The sequence below is a fragment of the Lissotriton vulgaris genome, chromosome 10 (genome assembly GCF_964263255.1).
Source record: "Lissotriton vulgaris chromosome 10, aLisVul1.2, whole genome shotgun sequence".
Taxonomy (NCBI): domain Eukaryota; kingdom Metazoa; phylum Chordata; class Amphibia; order Caudata; family Salamandridae; genus Lissotriton; species Lissotriton vulgaris.
Window position 1 is genome coordinate 1018560057 of NC_141698.1, and position 17395 is coordinate 1018577451.

Below are 17395 nucleotides of genomic sequence, written 5' to 3' on the forward strand. Positions count from 1 at the left end.
GGCAGATCGTTTTCATTCTATCCCATGGCTTGAAGAGATAAGGGGTTTATTATCAAAGCTGGAACTTGACCACCTATGGGAAGACTCAGACGTCTAAGGTTCCCATCAAAAATAAATCTGAAAAAAAAGTATTGGGAAATGATTTGGATGTCCGCCCATAGTACCTGTGTAAACACTAATTTAACTGGACGTTTCCTTGAATGTAAACCTCATCCACTCTGTGAGGCTTATTGGGATAATATAGAGGGTCCGTTTGACCGAAAACTGTATTTCCAGTTTAGAACTGGGACTCTTCCTGTAAAAGCTTTTAGCTATAAATGGTCAGCAACCCGGGATGATAAATGTCACAACTGTAAAGATCTGACTGAGAACATAGCCGATATGTTGTTTGTATGTCCCCTTTATACAAGCCCTCGTCGTAAGTGGCTAAAACCAATGTGTATTAACTTGGGCACCCGGAGGTATATTGAGGCTCTAAGGATATTAGAGTCAGATTGTTCACCCTGTATAGCGATTGCTGTTGCTAAATTTTTAAGGTGGGCTTGGATTATACGCACTTGCACTTTACAGTCCCTAGAAGCTAGCTAAAGCACTCTAAGACATCTAAAAACGCAAGAACGATCTTCATTTTATGCATAATTTTAGTTGTTTAAAATACTCTTTTAAAATGTTTAATTCTGTAAATGACAGCAATTAAGATTTAATATACTTTTTAACATTGAATTTTGCTGTGTAATATTTATAGTGTTTGTGATGGGATGTATACCCTGCTTTTATGACATGCTGTCGAATAAAGCTTTGAAAATAGAATTGAACTCTGTCATTATGCCACCTTTTACACTTCCTTTGCAAAATCTTTGAAAGCTCAAAATTCATTAAGTTGTAAAGGTTTCCTGCAAACAAATTAAATTGCAAAAGCTAAGAAGTGAGACATCTACCACCTTTGCCTCTGCTTCCCAGCAATGTTCCACAAGAGCAATTTCTACCACAGTAGTTTTAGGTCTGTAAACCGCAGTACAAGTACAAGTGCTGATCCTAGAACCTTACTCTTAGGGTAGTCTTTTCACTGTTCAGTTTATCAATAAAATACAGTGCAGATAATGTTTCTGCCAAATATGGCGCAATTGGTTTTACGGTCATATTAGGCTACTGCAGAGCACATGCTAGGGGGGACAGGAGAGTAAAATGAATTGCCCAAACGTGGGACGTCAGTTAATTTAATGATCCAGAAAAATACAATGTACTTGTTAAAGCTGTAGAATATCTTAAGCGTTCAGCAAAAAATGCCTCATCCCAGGCCCAATCAGAAAGGCAGACACTGCTAGCAGGGACTGGCAAAGACAATAGGGCTGCCTGTTTTAATTTACGCATATGTTTTAGTTATGTGATACGTCTAGATACGACAGCTCAAAGGAGCCTTCAAATACAGCGCAAGTGGCACGTTTGATGCACAAGATTTTAGTTAACAGGTTTAAAGCTATGCCCCAAATTACATAGCAAAAACAAAGGAAATGATGGACGGAGCGTTGACAATACAAGCACTCATCCCCAGTCAACTGATCTAGGTTTAATCCATCACCGTTCTCTAGCCCACTCTGCCACCCCAGTTCAGACATGGACATATGCAAATCAGTCTGACCCTGTGCCTCATGGGAACAGTCCAGCCCGAACTGCCAAGCCATGCCTTCCCTGGACCGGAAACAAGTTACCGATGACCGGTTTCTGGCATTTCAGCCTTCTTCAGCCCGGCTTGCTTGAATCCAGCGGCAAAGTGAGCAAGGGACTCACGTCTGAGCATACCCTGCCAACTTATGGCAAACAAAGAAAAACCAAAGGAAATGATGGACGGAGCGTTGACAATACAAGCACTCACCCCCAGTGAACTGTTCTGGGTTTAATCCATCACAGTTCTTTAGCCCACTCTGCCACCCCAGTTTAGACATGGCCATATGCAAATCAGTCTGACCCTGTGCCTCATGGGAACAGTCCAGCCCGAACTGCCAAGCCATGCCTTCCCTGGACCGGAAACAAGCTGCCGAGGACCGGTTTCTGGCATTTCAGCTTCTTCAGTCCGGCTTGCTTGAATCCAGTGGCAAAGTGAGCAAGGGACTCACGTCTGAACATGCCCTGCCAACTTATGGCGAACAAAGAAAAACCAAAGGAAATGATGGACGGAGCGTTGACAATATAAGCACTCACCCCCAGTCAACTGATCTGGGTCTAATCCATCACCGTTCTTTAGCCCACTCTGCCACCCCAGTTCAGACATGGCCATATACAGATCAGTCTGACCCTGTGCCTCATGTGAACAGTCCAGCCCGAACTGCCAAGCCATGCTTTCCCTGGACCGGAAACAAGCTACTGAGGACCGGTTTCTGGCATTTCAGCCTTCTTCAGCCCGGCTTGCTTGAATCCAGTGGCAAAGTGAGCAAGGGACTCATGTCTGCAGCCTATTGATCCACCTGTGCCGGAAGTCCCAGCCCATTGAGCCTAATTGATGGGCCCACTTGCGTGAAATTTCTGCCTCCCTTGGTCCATTTCAGATCTGACCCCACTCCACCATTTCTTCCCTTGACCTCCCCAAACACACCCCCCTTTTTTATATGGGGTTTTTGTAATTGACTTGATGAAGAAACACAGCACGAAGATAGATTAGGGTTAGTCGGGATGGACAAGAATCAAGAATAGGGTGCGGTTCCCTGTCTAAGGTACCTATGACAGATTAGACAGGGAACAGGACAAAAAGGACCGTGGTCCGAGAGCAAGAACGACCTCGCCCTGCAACGTGGAATCTGGATCAGAGCTAGACACCTAGCTCCACCGCCGGTGCTCAACAGCGCCAACAAAAGAAAAAAACAATGGGAGCCAACCAGTGATGGCTCACTGTAAAAGACACTGGAAAGAAGAGAACAATGGGAGCCTACCAGTGATGGCTCGCTGTAAAAGACACTGGAACAAAGAGAACAATGGGAGCCTACCAGTGATGGCTCGCTGTAAAAGACACTGGAAAGAAGAGAACAATGGGAGCCTACCAGTGATGGCTCGCTGTAAAAGACACTGGAAAGAAGAGAACAATGGGAGCCCACCAGTGATGGCTCGCTGTAAAAGACACTGGAAAGAAGAGAACAATGGGAGCCCACCAGTGATGGCTCACTGTAAAAGACACTGGAAAGAAGAGAACAATGGGAGCCCACCAGTGATGGCTCGCTGTAAAAGACACTGGAAAGAAGAGAACAATGGGAGCCCACCAGTGATGGCTCGCTGTAAAAGACACTGGAAAGAAGAGAACAATGGGAGCCTACCAGTGATGGCTCGCTGTCAAAGACACTGGAAAGAAGAGAACAATGGGAGCCTACCAGCGATGGCTCGCTGTCAAAGACACTGGAAAGAAGAGAACAATGGGAGCCTACCAGCGATGGCTCGCTGTAAAAGACACTGGAAAGAAGAGAACAATGGGAGCCTACCAGCGATGGCTCGCTGTAAAAGACACTGGAAAGAAGAGAACAATGGGAGCCTACCAGCGATGGCTCCTGTAAAAGACACTGGAAAGAAGAGAACAATGGGAGCCTACCAACGATGGCTCGCTGTCAAAGACACTGGAAAGAAGAGAACAATGGGAGCCTACCAGCGATGGCTCGCTGTAAAAGACACTGGAAAGAAGAGAAAAATGGGAGACTACCAGCGATGGCTCGCTGTAAAAGACACTGGAAAGAATAGAACAATGGGAGCCTACCAGCGATGGCTCGCTGTAAAAGACACTGGAAAGAAGAGAACAATGGGAGCCTACCAGTGATGGCTCGCTGTAAAAGACACAGAAAAGAAGAGAACAATGGGAGACTACCAGTGATGGCTCGCTGTCAAAGACACTGGAAAGAAGAGAACAATAGGAGCCTACCAGTGATGGCTCACTTTAAGAGACGCTGGAAAGAAGAGAACCATTGGAGCCGACCAGTGATGGCTCGCTGTAAAAGACACTGGAAAGAAGAGAACAATGGGAGCCTACCAGTGATGGCTCACTGTAAAAGACACTGGAAAGAAGAGAACAATGGGAGCCCACCAGTGATGGCTCACTGTAGAGACACTGGAAAGAAGAGAACAATGGGAGCCTACCAGTGATGGCTCACTGTAAAAGACACTGGAAAGAAGAGAACAATGGGAGCCCACCAGTGATGGCTCACTGTAAAAGACACTGGAAAGAAAAGAACAATTGGGAGCCTACCAGTGATGGCTCGCTGTAAAAGACACTGGAAAGAAGAGAACAATGGGAGCCTACCAGTGATGGCTCGCTGTCAAAGACACTGGAAAGAAGAGAACAATGGGAGCCTACCAGCGATGGCTCGCTGTAAAAGACACTGGAAAGAAGAGAACAATGGGAGCCTACCAGCGATGGCTCGCTGTAAAAGACACTGGAAAGAAGAGAACAATGGAAGCCTACCAACGATGGCTCGCTGTCAAAGACACTGGAAAGAAGAGAACAATGGGAGCCTACCAACGATGGCTCGCTGTCAAAGACACTCGAAAGAAGAGAACAATGGGAGACTACCAGCGATGGCTCGCTGTAAAAGACACTGGAAAGAATAGAACAATGGGAGCCTACTAGCGATGGCTCGCTGTAAAAGACACTGGAAAGAAGAGAACAATGGGAGCCTACCAGCGATGGCTCGCTGTAAAAGACACTGGAAAGAAGAGAACAATGGGAGCCTACCAGTGATGGCTCGCTGTAAAAGACACTGGAACAAAGAGAACAATGGGAGCCTACCAGTGATGGCTCGCTGTAAAAGACACTGGAAAGAAGAGAACAATGGGAGCCTACCAGTGATGGCTCACTGTAAAAGACACTGGAAAGAAGAGAACAATGGGAGCCCACCAGTGATGGCTCGCTGTAAAAGACACTGGAAAGAAGAGAACAATGGGAGCCCACCAGTGATGGCTCACTGTAAAAGACACTGGAAAGAAGAGAACAATGGGAGCCCACCAGTGATGGCTCGCTGTAAAAGACACTGGAAAGAAGAGAACAATGGGAGCCCACCAGTGATGGCTCGCTGTAAAAGACACTGGAAAGAAGAGAACAATGGGAGCCTACCAGTGATGGCTCGCTGTCAAAGACACTGGAAAGAAGAGAACAATGGGAGCCTACCAGCGATGGCTCGCTGTCAAAGACACTGGAAAGAAGAGAACAATGGGAGCCTACCAGCGATGGCTCGCTGTAAAAGACACTGGAAAGAAGAGAACAATGGGAGCCTACCAGCGATGGCTCGCTGTAAAAGACACTGGAAAGAAGAGAACAATGGGAGCCTACCAGCGATGGCTCCTGTAAAAGACACTGGAAAGAAGAGAACAATGGGAGCCTACCAACGATGGCTCGCTGTCAAAGACACTGGAAAGAAGAGAACAATGGGAGCCTACCAGCGATGGCTCGCTGTAAAAGACACTGGAAAGAAGAGAAAAATGGGAGACTACCAGCGATGGCTCGCTGTAAAAGACACTGGAAAGAATAGAACAATGGGAGCCTACCAGCGATGGCTCGCTGTAAAAGACACTGGAAAGAAGAGAACAATGGGAGCCTACCAGTGATGGCTCGCTGTAAAAGACACAGAAAAGAAGAGAACAATGGGAGACTACCAGTGATGGCTCGCTGTCAAAGACACTGGAAAGAAGAGAACAATAGGAGCCTACCAGTGATGGCTCACTTTAAGAGACGCTGGAAAGAAGAGAACCATTGGAGCCGACCAGTGATGGCTCGCTGTAAAAGACACTGGAAAGAAGAGAACAATGGGAGCCTACCAGTGATGGCTCACTGTAAAAGACACTGGAAAGAAGAGAACAATGGGAGCCCACCAGTGATGGCTCACTGTAGAGACACTGGAAAGAAGAGAACAATGGGAGCCTACCAGTGATGGCTCACTGTAAAAGACACTGGAAAGAAGAGAACAATGGGAGCCCACCAGTGATGGCTCACTGTAAAAGACACTGGAAAGAAAAGAACAATTGGGAGCCTACCAGTGATGGCTCGCTGTAAAAGACACTGGAAAGAAGAGAACAATGGGAGCCTACCAGTGATGGCTCGCTGTCAAAGACACTGGAAAGAAGAGAACAATGGGAGCCTACCAGCGATGGCTCGCTGTAAAAGACACTGGAAAGAAGAGAACAATGGGAGCCTACCAGCGATGGCTCGCTGTAAAAGACACTGGAAAGAAGAGAACAATGGAAGCCTACCAACGATGGCTCGCTGTCAAAGACACTGGAAAGAAGAGAACAATGGGAGCCTACCAACGATGGCTCGCTGTCAAAGACACTCGAAAGAAGAGAACAATGGGAGACTACCAGCGATGGCTCGCTGTAAAAGACACTGGAAAGAATAGAACAATGGGAGCCTACTAGCGATGGCTCGCTGTAAAAGACACTGGAAAGAAGAGAACAATGGGAGCCTACCAGCGATGGCTCGCTGTAAAAGACACTGGAAAGAAGAGAACAATGGGAGCCTACCAGTGATGGCTCGCTGTAAAAGACACAGGAAAGAAGAGAACAATGGGAGCCTACCAGTGATGGCTCACTGTCAAAGACACTGGAAAGAAGAGAACAATGGGAGCCTACCAGTGATGGCTCACTTTAAAAGACACTGGAAAGAAGAGAACAATGGGAGCCTACCAGTGGTGGCTCGCTGTAAAAGACACTGGAAAGAAGAGAACAATGGGAGCCTACCAGTGATGGCTCGCTGTAAAAGACACTGGAAAGAAGAGAACACTGGGAGCCTACCAGTGATGGCTCGCTGTAAAAGACACTGGAAAGAAGAGAACATTGGGAGCCTACCAGTGATGGCTCGCTGTAAAAGACACTGGAAAGAAGAGAACAATGGGAGCCTACCAGCGATGGCTCGCTGTCAAAGACACTGGAAAGAAGAGAACAATGGGAGCCTACCAGCGATGGCTCGCTGTCAAAGACACTGGAAAGAAGAGAACAATGGGAGCCCACCAGTGATGGCTCGCTGTAAAAGACACTGGAAAGAAGAGAACAATGGGAGCCTACCAGCGATGGCTTGCTGTAAAAGACACTGGAAAGAAGAGAACAATGGGAGCCTACCAGTGATGGCTCGCTGTAAAAGACACTGGAAAGAAGAGAACAATGGGAGCCTACCAGTGATGGCTCGCTGTAAAAGACACTGGAGAGAAGAGAACAATGGGAGCCTACCAGTGATAGCTCGCTGTAAAAGACACTGGAAAGAAGAGAACAATGGGAGCCTACCAGTGATGGCTCGCTGTAAAAGACACTGGAAAGAAGAGAACAATGGGAGCCTACCAGTGATGGCTCGCTGTAAAAGACACTGGAAAGAAGAGAACAATGGGAGCCTACCAGTGATGGCTTGCTGTAAAAGACACTGGAAAGAAGAGAACAATGGGAGCCTACCAGTGATGGCTTGCTGTAAAAGACACTGGAAAGAAGAGCCTTTGAACATTATCACTCCCTGACCATCACTTATATCAGGTTGAATTTCTCTCCCAATCACCTCATATAGATTATGCCCCAATTGGACAAGAAAAAGATTTTCTTTTGAAACCTTACATCGGTAGCTTTCACTGTGTATGAATAAGTAACGAAGAAATATGGAAGAAAGAGTAAACTGTGTATAATGATAATTGTAGAACACCAGTTGTCCTCATGAACATGCTTATTAGTTTAGATCCTCATGGAGTCTAGACCTCAAATAATGCACTTAATGGTCCTTATCCAATTCCAATTCCAAAAATTCTTTATTTCGGCCACATGGGCCATAAAAGATACAGTAAAATACAGTACATAAATACACAGTAAAATGGAATGCATGTATTACACAATATTTACATATAAAAAGGCTAGAGGGTCTGCATGAGGTAAGGAAACACAGTGGCACCAATTCAGGGGGACATTTTCTTCCTTATTAACCAAGCTGCCATTAGGAATTTAGATACCGCAAAAACAATGTGTCCCAGGGTGTTGGTTTTCATAACCCTGTATGCTTGTTGATATTCCCGAAAACCCAGGTTTCGGCACAGCGGTGCAATCCAACGCTTCCTGGGATTCTGGTATGCGTGGCAAACAAACATTATGTGCAAATCATCTTCATTCTTGGTTTTACAACAAGGACAGAGATTGTCACCCCCAGTGAGCCATTTGTGGGTAAATACTTTGGTGGGGAGTGTGCCGAACCTCCATTGCAGGAACAATTTCCTCGCCAAGAGAGGGAAAATAAAATCCATAAAAGGTTCGAAAAGGTAAGAATTTTTGGACTCCATAAAACGACTCGTCAAGGTGCCGGTGCTGTGAGCATTGTCCATGTCAGCCAAATTTTTGTTTTTGTACAGCTGGGCGAGAGTTTTGCGTGTGATCCTTTGACAACCCTGAACTGGATCATCCCAGAGGTCTGGCAAGTTCAAACTGGACAATTCTGATTTAATAAAAGCCAGCCAGGGGATTTTGTTACTGCCATTCAACCTCAGTACATGGATAAGGTCCTGTCTATAGTGATGCAGTTCCTCAGTGGACCATATCCGGTGCCAGAACTTCACGGGTTTGGATAAAAGATCTTCAGCAATGGAGTGTAGGCCCAAATCCAATCTTAGGGGGAGGAGTGGCGTTCCCTGCGGGAGAGCAAGTAGGCGTCTCAAGAATGTATTTTCCACCGCTAACAATGCCTTCCCTGCTTTGTAACCCCACAGCTCGCTGCCATACATGGCTGCTGCCTTCGCTTGAGTTCTATAGGTTTCAAGGGCCGGGCTTACAGGCTTAAAGGTGGATTTATTTGCCACCTTCAGGAGTGCGCCCGCTAGCTGGGATAGCTTCAGCCTTGATCTCGCTATCTGGCAGTCCCAGGCCAGGTTTTCTTGTAATGTTACCCCCAGATAGACAAAGGTCGAGACCCTCTCAAGACTAGCTTCCCCCAGTTTTGGGTTGGGTCTGGTTCTGGCAGGAGGATTAAAGATCATAAACTTAGTTTTTTCTGTGTTGACCTCCAACCCGTGTTGCCGACAAAAAAGGCCAAAACCATTTACAATCCTCTGAATCCCCATGGGGGATTTGGAAAGCAGGAGGGTATCATCAGCAAACATGATTGCCGGAACCCTCCTGCCTGCCAAAACCGGGGCGTCATTGTCCTCGACAGTGTCAAGATGTTGAATGACACTGTTAATGAAGAGGCAGAAGAGGGTTGGCGCCAGGACACAGCCCTGTCTAACTCCTCTAAGGACAGGGAATTTGCCCGAGAGCTAACCATCCCTCCCACACCTTACTTGGGCATAGTTGTTCTCGTGGAGCCTGATGATAGTACTAAGAAGGTGTGGGGGCACTCCTAGCTTCTGCAAAACCTCCCAGAGTTTCCCTCTAGGGACTAGGTCAAAGGCTGACCTCAGATCCACGAAGACCATGTACAGTCTTCCACCCTCTATGGTGACAGTCTTCCAATATAGGAGAAGAAGGCGGAAGATCTGATCCATGGTCGACGTGTTCTTTCTGAAGCCAGCCTGAAGGGGGGTCATGATGTCATTTTCCTCCACCCAGTCCAGGAGGTGATTAAGGATGAGGCGCGCAAAAAGCTTTTAGGGGACATCTATTAGGCTAATGGGCCTGTAGTTGGCGGGGAGCAGAGTAGATCCCTTCTTGTGGATCGGAACAATCTCTGCCCCCAGCCACGACCCGGGGATTGACATACCTCCTAAGATGGCATTAAAAAGAATAAGGAGGTATGGGCCCCAGATGTCCAGGTGGTGCCTAAACAAATCCCCAGGTAGCCTGTCTAGACCCGGCGCCTTCCCCGCTGATAGTTGCTTCAGGGCTGCCTCCACTTCCCCCAGGGATAGTTCCAATTCACAGTCCTGTGTGCCACAAGGCGCAACCAGAGCTGTGACAAGGCAAGGATTGGTATCTTGATAAAGTTCCCCGAAATGGGCCTCCCAAACCTCGGGGGCAATATTGGGTTCTACTGCATTTTTGGGTTCCCCTGTGCCATTATTAACAAGGGCCCAGAATTTACGGGAGTCCCTAACTTTTAGGGCATCACAAAGATCATGCCAGTGGTTCCAGTCCCACTCGGTCCTGGCAGACGCCATCACTGTTTTATAGTGTTTCCTGTGGGCACGCACCTTGGCCTTGTTTGACCCCTCTTTTATTGCAGCAATGAGCTCAGACTTTGCTGCCCTACAAGAGGAGGTATACCAGGTGGGAACATGGGTCTTTTTCTTTCTATTTGGCACCAGCGGGTGGATTACCTCAGCCAAATCTCTTACAAGACCCTGGTGGATATCACCCAATTTCTCATTGTATTCCGGGGTTCTCGGTGCGTTTAGCAGTGCATCCACCTCCATAAACCTTGGGATTGCCAACCCGTATAGTTTGCTAATGGCCTCTTCTGAGCTCACAAGTTTTCCCCACTTAACCCGTCGCCTGCTGGTTGTAAGAACCAAATCTCCCTCATCTCCCCCTGAATTTTCTACCACTTTTCCCGCTACATGGGGAGGCCACTGGATATTTAAACACAGGGCATTATGGTCGCTATCTGACCTATTTATTACCCTGAAATCGTGGACTTTAGGCCAGAGTGAGATGTCCACCATGATGTAATCTAGCCTCGACTCGTGACCCCTCCTATTAAAAGTGCACACTGAGGGAGTATCGGAGAGGGTGCGCCCATTACAAGCCCTCAGTGCGTAGTTCAGGGTAAGGGACATAAGTTGTATTGCAAGGGGGGACCAGGCTTTGGGATATGGGGAGGACGAGGGTGGGACTCCCCAGTAGTCATCTTCAGCCGTGAGGGCACCCTCCGTCATGCCCTCAAGGGGTTCAAAGTGGCAGTTGAAGTCTCCTCCAAGCACCACCTTGAGGTCTCCCGGCAGCTGCCCCAGGAAGGAGGAGAGGTCGTTTAGGGTGGGGGATTCGTCAGGCGCGGCAACCGGTCGAGAGTAGACATTCACAATGGCCCATGATGGTTTGCCAGGCCATGTGAGCCGAACACACTGGATGTCCTGCGAGGACGTAAGTACCTGTTCCGCCTGACATCCGGTGTGACTCGCAATCCAGATTGCCAGCCCGCCTGACGGCCTCCCCCTCCCACCCCATTTGGCAGGAATCTCAAATACATCAAACCCATTCCTGGTTACAGTGTCCCGCGCCCACGTTTCTTGAAGGAGGAGGATGTCGCTACTGGCCACTAGCTGGTCCCACTCCGGTGTGCCTTCCTTGTTTGCAATACCCGCTACATTCCACGAAACAATTCTCAGGCCCTGATCTGTGGGTAGAGGGCCTTGACCCACAGTGGGGGATTGCGTAGGGACTGTGGGTGGATGAGCTCCTGGCACGATGGTAGATGGACCAGGCAGCTCGTCCCCCCCGGGTTGCGGGATGTGGCCAGTTCCGGTGTTGTGAACAGTCCCCTGTAAGCCCAGACTGTCTTGACCCACAGTGGGGGATTGCGTAGGGACTGTGGGTGGACGAGCTCCTGGCACGATGGTAGATGGACCAGGCAGCTCGTCCCCCCCGGGTTGCGGGATGTGGCCAGTTCCGGTATTGTGAACAGTCCCCTGTAAGCCCAGACTGTCACCGCTGTTAGGTGGTCGATCACTAGCGTTAACCTGATGGGCGTATTCTATTTCAGGGGCTACAGTCATTCCCACCCGACTTTGCGCTTTGACTTTAGCATTAACCTGGGGGCCAGGTTCAGTTACAGGGGCTCTGCTCTCATCTACCATCTTTCCCGAGCCAGACGAGGTGTCGCTGGTTTGTAGTCAGTCGACCTGGTCTAGGCAGGAGAATCTGTTGTGATGTATGAAGTTCACCTGGGCATGTGGAAGATGGTGCCTTGGTCTGTAGCGTGAACCATCCACAGCAAAGCCCACTCTAGTCCACCCCTTCTCCCCCCTTGCCTCTGTGCTACTTGCATTTGGGTAGAAGTACGAAAGGGGGACTAATTCTATGTTGGACTTGTCAGGCCTAGCAAGCCAATTAGAAATGTAGTTGGCTACGTGGGGGCTTTTAAAACTTATGATGATGCAATCCCCAGCCCTGTTCTTTGGTGTGTGACCAATCCAAGGGATCCTCCTAGCCATCAGGACCTCGCCTTTCAGGCTAGGAGGCAGCGGCCTGTTGATGCTAAGCCAGCTTATCACCTTGTTGCGTAACGAGTCTTGTGGCTCCCTCATATCACCAGTTAACTCAGGCACCCCCACCATGATTACCGTGTAAGGGACAGCTTCTGGGGGCAGGTTGACCACCCTACGCCTATCGCCATGGGGAGCGGGACCATCAGTAGAGCCATTTGTAGGGATCACAGCTCCCCCAGTCTGTGGCGCTGGTAGTTGCTTTGATCTCCTTGGGGCCGGGAAAGGGGGCCTGGGAGCCGTGGGCAACAAAGGGGGCGCCTGAGGAACAGGCGCACCGTCTGTGCCCAACAGCACCGCATTTGCGCCCTGTGACGGTGTAGCGGACCGCAGGCTATTCACCAGGGGGGCCCGGGGGACTGGAGGGGGATTAGTCACATTTGTGTCTGTCCCAGGGCTTTTCCTTAGATGACTGCTTTCCAGGGCCTTCAATCTGGACTCTATGGCGTCCAGTTTGGCTGCAATGGGGGTTAACAAGTTCCTCATAATGTCAGTAAGTGTGATAACTAGTGAGTCAGTGCTAGTAGAAGTGGAAGTTGCCCCACCAAAAATAAATGGGCCCGTATGCAAGGGTAGGGAAGCAGGGGCTGGAGAGCCCGTGCGATTCGGCCTGGACCCTGATAGGTTGAGGTCAGGAGAGGCAGAAATGTCTATGCTGTCAGTCTGATTTAACTCTACTATGTCGACTTTGGCCCTCTTTGCCTTCTTTGCTTTCCTGGACCTTTTCCTTTTGGGGGGGTGTTCTACTATACTGCCTGCATCATCTATGGGCAAGTCGGCTTGACCTGCATCTTGCAGGACTGTTCCCCTGCTTTCCGGAATGGTAGTATGGTCAGAGATCCCAGATAACCGGGAGGAGTTCCTGTCCCTCTGCGTCAAGGGAGTTCTTAACTGCTGAAGGACCGACTCAATCGTCTGGTCAATGCTGTCCATTAGTGACATGTGGGTGGCATCCAGTGTGATCGGTGTACTCGCGTCTGTGGAAAAGGTATCCCCCTGATCCAGAAACACACTTTCCGGGCCCATCTCAAGGTGGGCCTCAGGGATTGACGAGCATTTACTAGCTAGGTTACTCGTCTTTGGGAAAAATTTATCCAGAGTGCTTGTACCTTGTTGGGCGGACTTACTTCGTGAGGTTCTGGTCGCCATGATGGAGTATGTAAGGGGAGCTGAAAGGGGTGGCCCGGTCCGGTCTCTGCCGGCCTCTAACGGCCTAGAACGGCCCGCTCTTTGCCCGGTCTTCGCCCCGGGGATCGCCCCGCGCGCGTCCCGCGATGCGCGTGGGCAAGTTCTCCTAAGTATGACAAGGGGGCGTGGCACTGGGAGGGGGCGCGGCGCGGCGGGAAGAGGAACCAGCTGACGATGGCAGATGGGCTGCTGGTCCTCGCAGTCCCGCTCGCCTGCGCCTCTCACCTCCGCTGCGGCCGGTCTCACTATCAGTTTCTCCCCAGCAAAGAAACAGGCGTAGGCTCCCAGCCAGGCAGTGGCGAGCGGACAGCAGGAAAGACTTCTCCACACAAGCGGCACCCGCAGAGCGGGGGCCGCGAGGAGTTAAGTACACCTTCAGGCGGGGGGGCGCGGCACTGGGAGGGGGCGCGGCGCGGCGGGAAGAGGAACCAGCTGACGATGGCAGATGGGCTGCTGGTCCTCGCAGTCCCGCTCGCCTGCGCCTCTCACCTCCGCTGCGGCCGGTCTCACTATCAGTGTCTCCCCAGCAAAGAAACAGGCGTAGGCTCCCAGCCAGGCAGTGGCGAGCGGACAGCAGGAAAGACTTCTCCACACAAGCGGCACCCGCAGAGCGGGGGCCGCGAGGAGTTAAGTACACCTTCAGGCGGGGGGGCGCGGCACTGGGAGGGGGCGCGGCGCGGCGGGAAGAGGAACCAGCTGACGATGGCAGATGGGCTGCTGGTCCTCGCAGTCCCGCTCGCCTGCGCCTCTCACCTCCGCTGCGGCCGGTCTCACTATCAGTGTCTCCCCAGCAAAGAAACAGGCGTAGGCTCCCAGCCAGGCAGTGGCGAGCGGACAGCAGGAAAGACTTCTCCACACAAGCGGCACCCGCAGAGCGGGGGCCGCGAGGAGTTAAGTACACCTTCAGGCGGGGGGGCGCGGCACTGGGAGGGGGCGCGGCGCGGCGGGAAGAGGAACCAGCTGACGATGGCAGATGGGCTGCTGGTCCTCGCAGTCCCGCTCGCCTGCGCCTCTCACCTCCGCTGCGGCCGGTCTCACTATCAGTGTCTCCCCAGCAAAGAAACAGGCGTAGGCTCCCAGCCAGGCAGTGGCGAGCGGACAGCAGGAAAGACTTCTCCACACAAGCGGCACCCGCAGAGCGGGGGCCGCGAGGAGTTAAGTACACCTTCAGGCGGGGGGGCGCAGCACTGGGAGGGGGCGCGGCGCGGCGGGAAGAGGAACCAGCTGACGATGGCAGATGGGCTGCTGGTCCTCGCAGTCCCGCTCGCCTGCGCCTCTCACCTCCGCTGCGGCCGGTCTCACTATCAGTGTCTCCCCAGCAAAGAAACAGGCGTAGGCTCCCAGCCAGGCAGTGGCGAGCGGACAGCAGGAAAGACTTCTCCACACAAGCGGCACCCGCAGAGCGGGGGCCGCGAGGAGTTAAGTACACCTTCAGGCGGGGGGGCGCGGCACTGGGAGGGGGCGCGGCGCGGCGGGAAGAGGAACCAGCTGACGATGGCAGATGGGCTGCTGGTCCTCGCAGTCCCGCTCGCCTGCGCCTCTCACCTCCGCTGCGGCCGGTCTCACTATCAGTGTCTCCCCAGCAAAGAAACAGGCGTAGGCTCCCAGCCAGGCAGTGGCGAGCGGACAGCAGGAAAGACTTCTCCACACAAGCGGCACCCGCAGAGCGGGGGCCGCGAGGAGTTAAGTACACCTTCAGGCGGGGGGGCGCGGCACTGGGAGGGGGCGCGGCGCGGCGGGAAGAGGAACCAGCTGACGATGGCAGATGGGCTGCTGGTCCTCGCAGTCCCGCTCGCCTGCGCCTCTCACCTCCGCTGCGGCCGGTCTCACTATCAGTGTCTCCCCAGCAAAGAAGCAGGCGTAGGCTCCCAGCCAGGCAGTGGCGAGCGGACAGCAGGAAAGACTTCTCCACACAAGCGGCACCCTTATCCTATCAGAACAATGTGTATGATAACATTTTTGTATTAGAACGAAATTACTGCATCTTCTAAGACTTATGCTCATCTCCAGGTCTAAACGTATGGTACGACAAATGTCATTTTGTATGCACTGTCTCCCCGTTTGTTACATTGACTCCATAGGTTATTGACGATACTGTTTGTACTGATAGCTGAATTGTTTTCATCTGCCCATAAAACATATAGGCCACCAAAGACGGCAATGGACAGCCCAACTGCATACTTAGCTTTTGTGTATAATAATGTCAACCTGTACATCATCACAACAGATATGAACAGAAATGAACTAACTTAGTATAAAAACTGGGGACTGTGGAAATCGATAAACCTTAAGTATACTTAAGCGGCGTTCATTTATGTTGGCCACAGTTACTGTTGAGAGCAGAGTGAAGATCGTAAAACATTGTCTGCATCATCTTGCATAACAAGGGCCTCTACGTGCGCGTAAGCAACAACCATTTTAGATATCACAGCCATTTTCATTCCCTGCTAGTCACCCATGATTCACCCTGACCTCGCAATCATCCCCAGCACCCTGACTAAGCCTGAACACACGTACTAGGGTCGTAAAAACCTTGTCAGCCTGACAATGCCCCGGAGTCACTTCCCGCGCCAAACCCACTTGTCCTTTCATCCTCCATGCACAGGCAAGCCCCCTTTTATAACCTCCTTCCCTGCACCTGGCCACTCAGTCCGGTCCCAGGCACTAACCGAGCCCTGTGGACATTGTTTATTGCATACACATGGCAGGGCTTGTTTCACCAACAAAGGGGCCTGACTTAATCAATAACCCAAAACCCTTAGATCTGACCGATCCCACGTGTTTTAAGATACTGTCGGAATGTCCAGCTGCTAGATAGCGATCATCTGTTACATCTAAGTGGGGGGACATTTGTTGCTGGATTTGTGTGGGAACTAGCTTGAGGCAGGGACTCCAAGGATGTTTGACCATGCAATAAACTGACGAAAGAAATGTATAAAAGGCCATGCCACAGAGATGCAGTTAGAGCACCTCCTGACGATAGCCCCGGTGTCTGATGTGATGTGTTCTCCTCCTGGAGTAATAAACCTGTTCTTCGCTTTTCCACTTGCCAGTGCCTGCCTCGCTATTTTGATAGCTAAAAATAAGGTAAATTAGAGGTGGTTTGCACCAAGCGGCATCAAAAGTCTTGGGAGTCACAGCTGCTTTTTACACAACCACTCACACACACAGTCACACATCCATACAAACACTCTGCCACTCAGCCCCCTCCAGGGCCGATTTTGGCCCTAGGGGACCCCATCCTCCAGGGCCCAGCCTTAACTGAATGGGGATGGAGGCCACGTGGCCCCCTCCCCAGGTCAATTTCGGCATTCCCATCCAACCGAGCCCAGGCATAAATATATACATTTTTAATGGGGGCGGGGGTCTTCACGGCCCCCTCCCTGGGCCAATTTAGGCCCTGGGGACCCCATTCCCCAGCCATAAACAAATGGGGAAGGTGGGCTGCAGGACCCTTTCCCCGGACCAATTATTGGCACGATCTCCCCATCCCCCTGGGCCTGGCCATTTCACCTGGGTGCCCTGGGCACACAGTGTGCCTAATGGGGATCGCGAGGGGTACCTCAAGGCCCCCGCGTTCCAGGCTGGCTTGTGGCTTCCTGCTGTATGAACAAGCGCTGAAGCCCCCACTTTTTTTACCATATTTGCTATAAATTCGCAACACATTTTAAAAAAATGCTTTTTTACCCTGCAGGGTCCCTCTGGGACCCCAAGACCAAGGCTTGGAGGTAAGGGTATCCCTACCCAGCCCCCTTTTCTTTTTCTTTTTTTTACTTTTTTGGGGGGACACTCTGCAGAAGCAGAGTCCCAAGATGGCTGTTAACACTTCCTGGTTGAAGTGTTGGCAGCCCCAATCAGTTATGCCGTTCTCTGCACAAGCTCGTTATTATTCATGAATTAGCCAGCAATCAGAGATATCTAAATTTGGTTTCCTTAAATTTCTCAACAACAACTGAATGGATTTACAACAAATAATAGCAGTTCGGGCTGCGGCCCTGTCTAAAGAGTACAGGGGAATTAACATGGAAAAGGCACCTTTGTTGACCCCCTTATTTCTCAGCCCCTACTTGACCGATCTCCCTTAA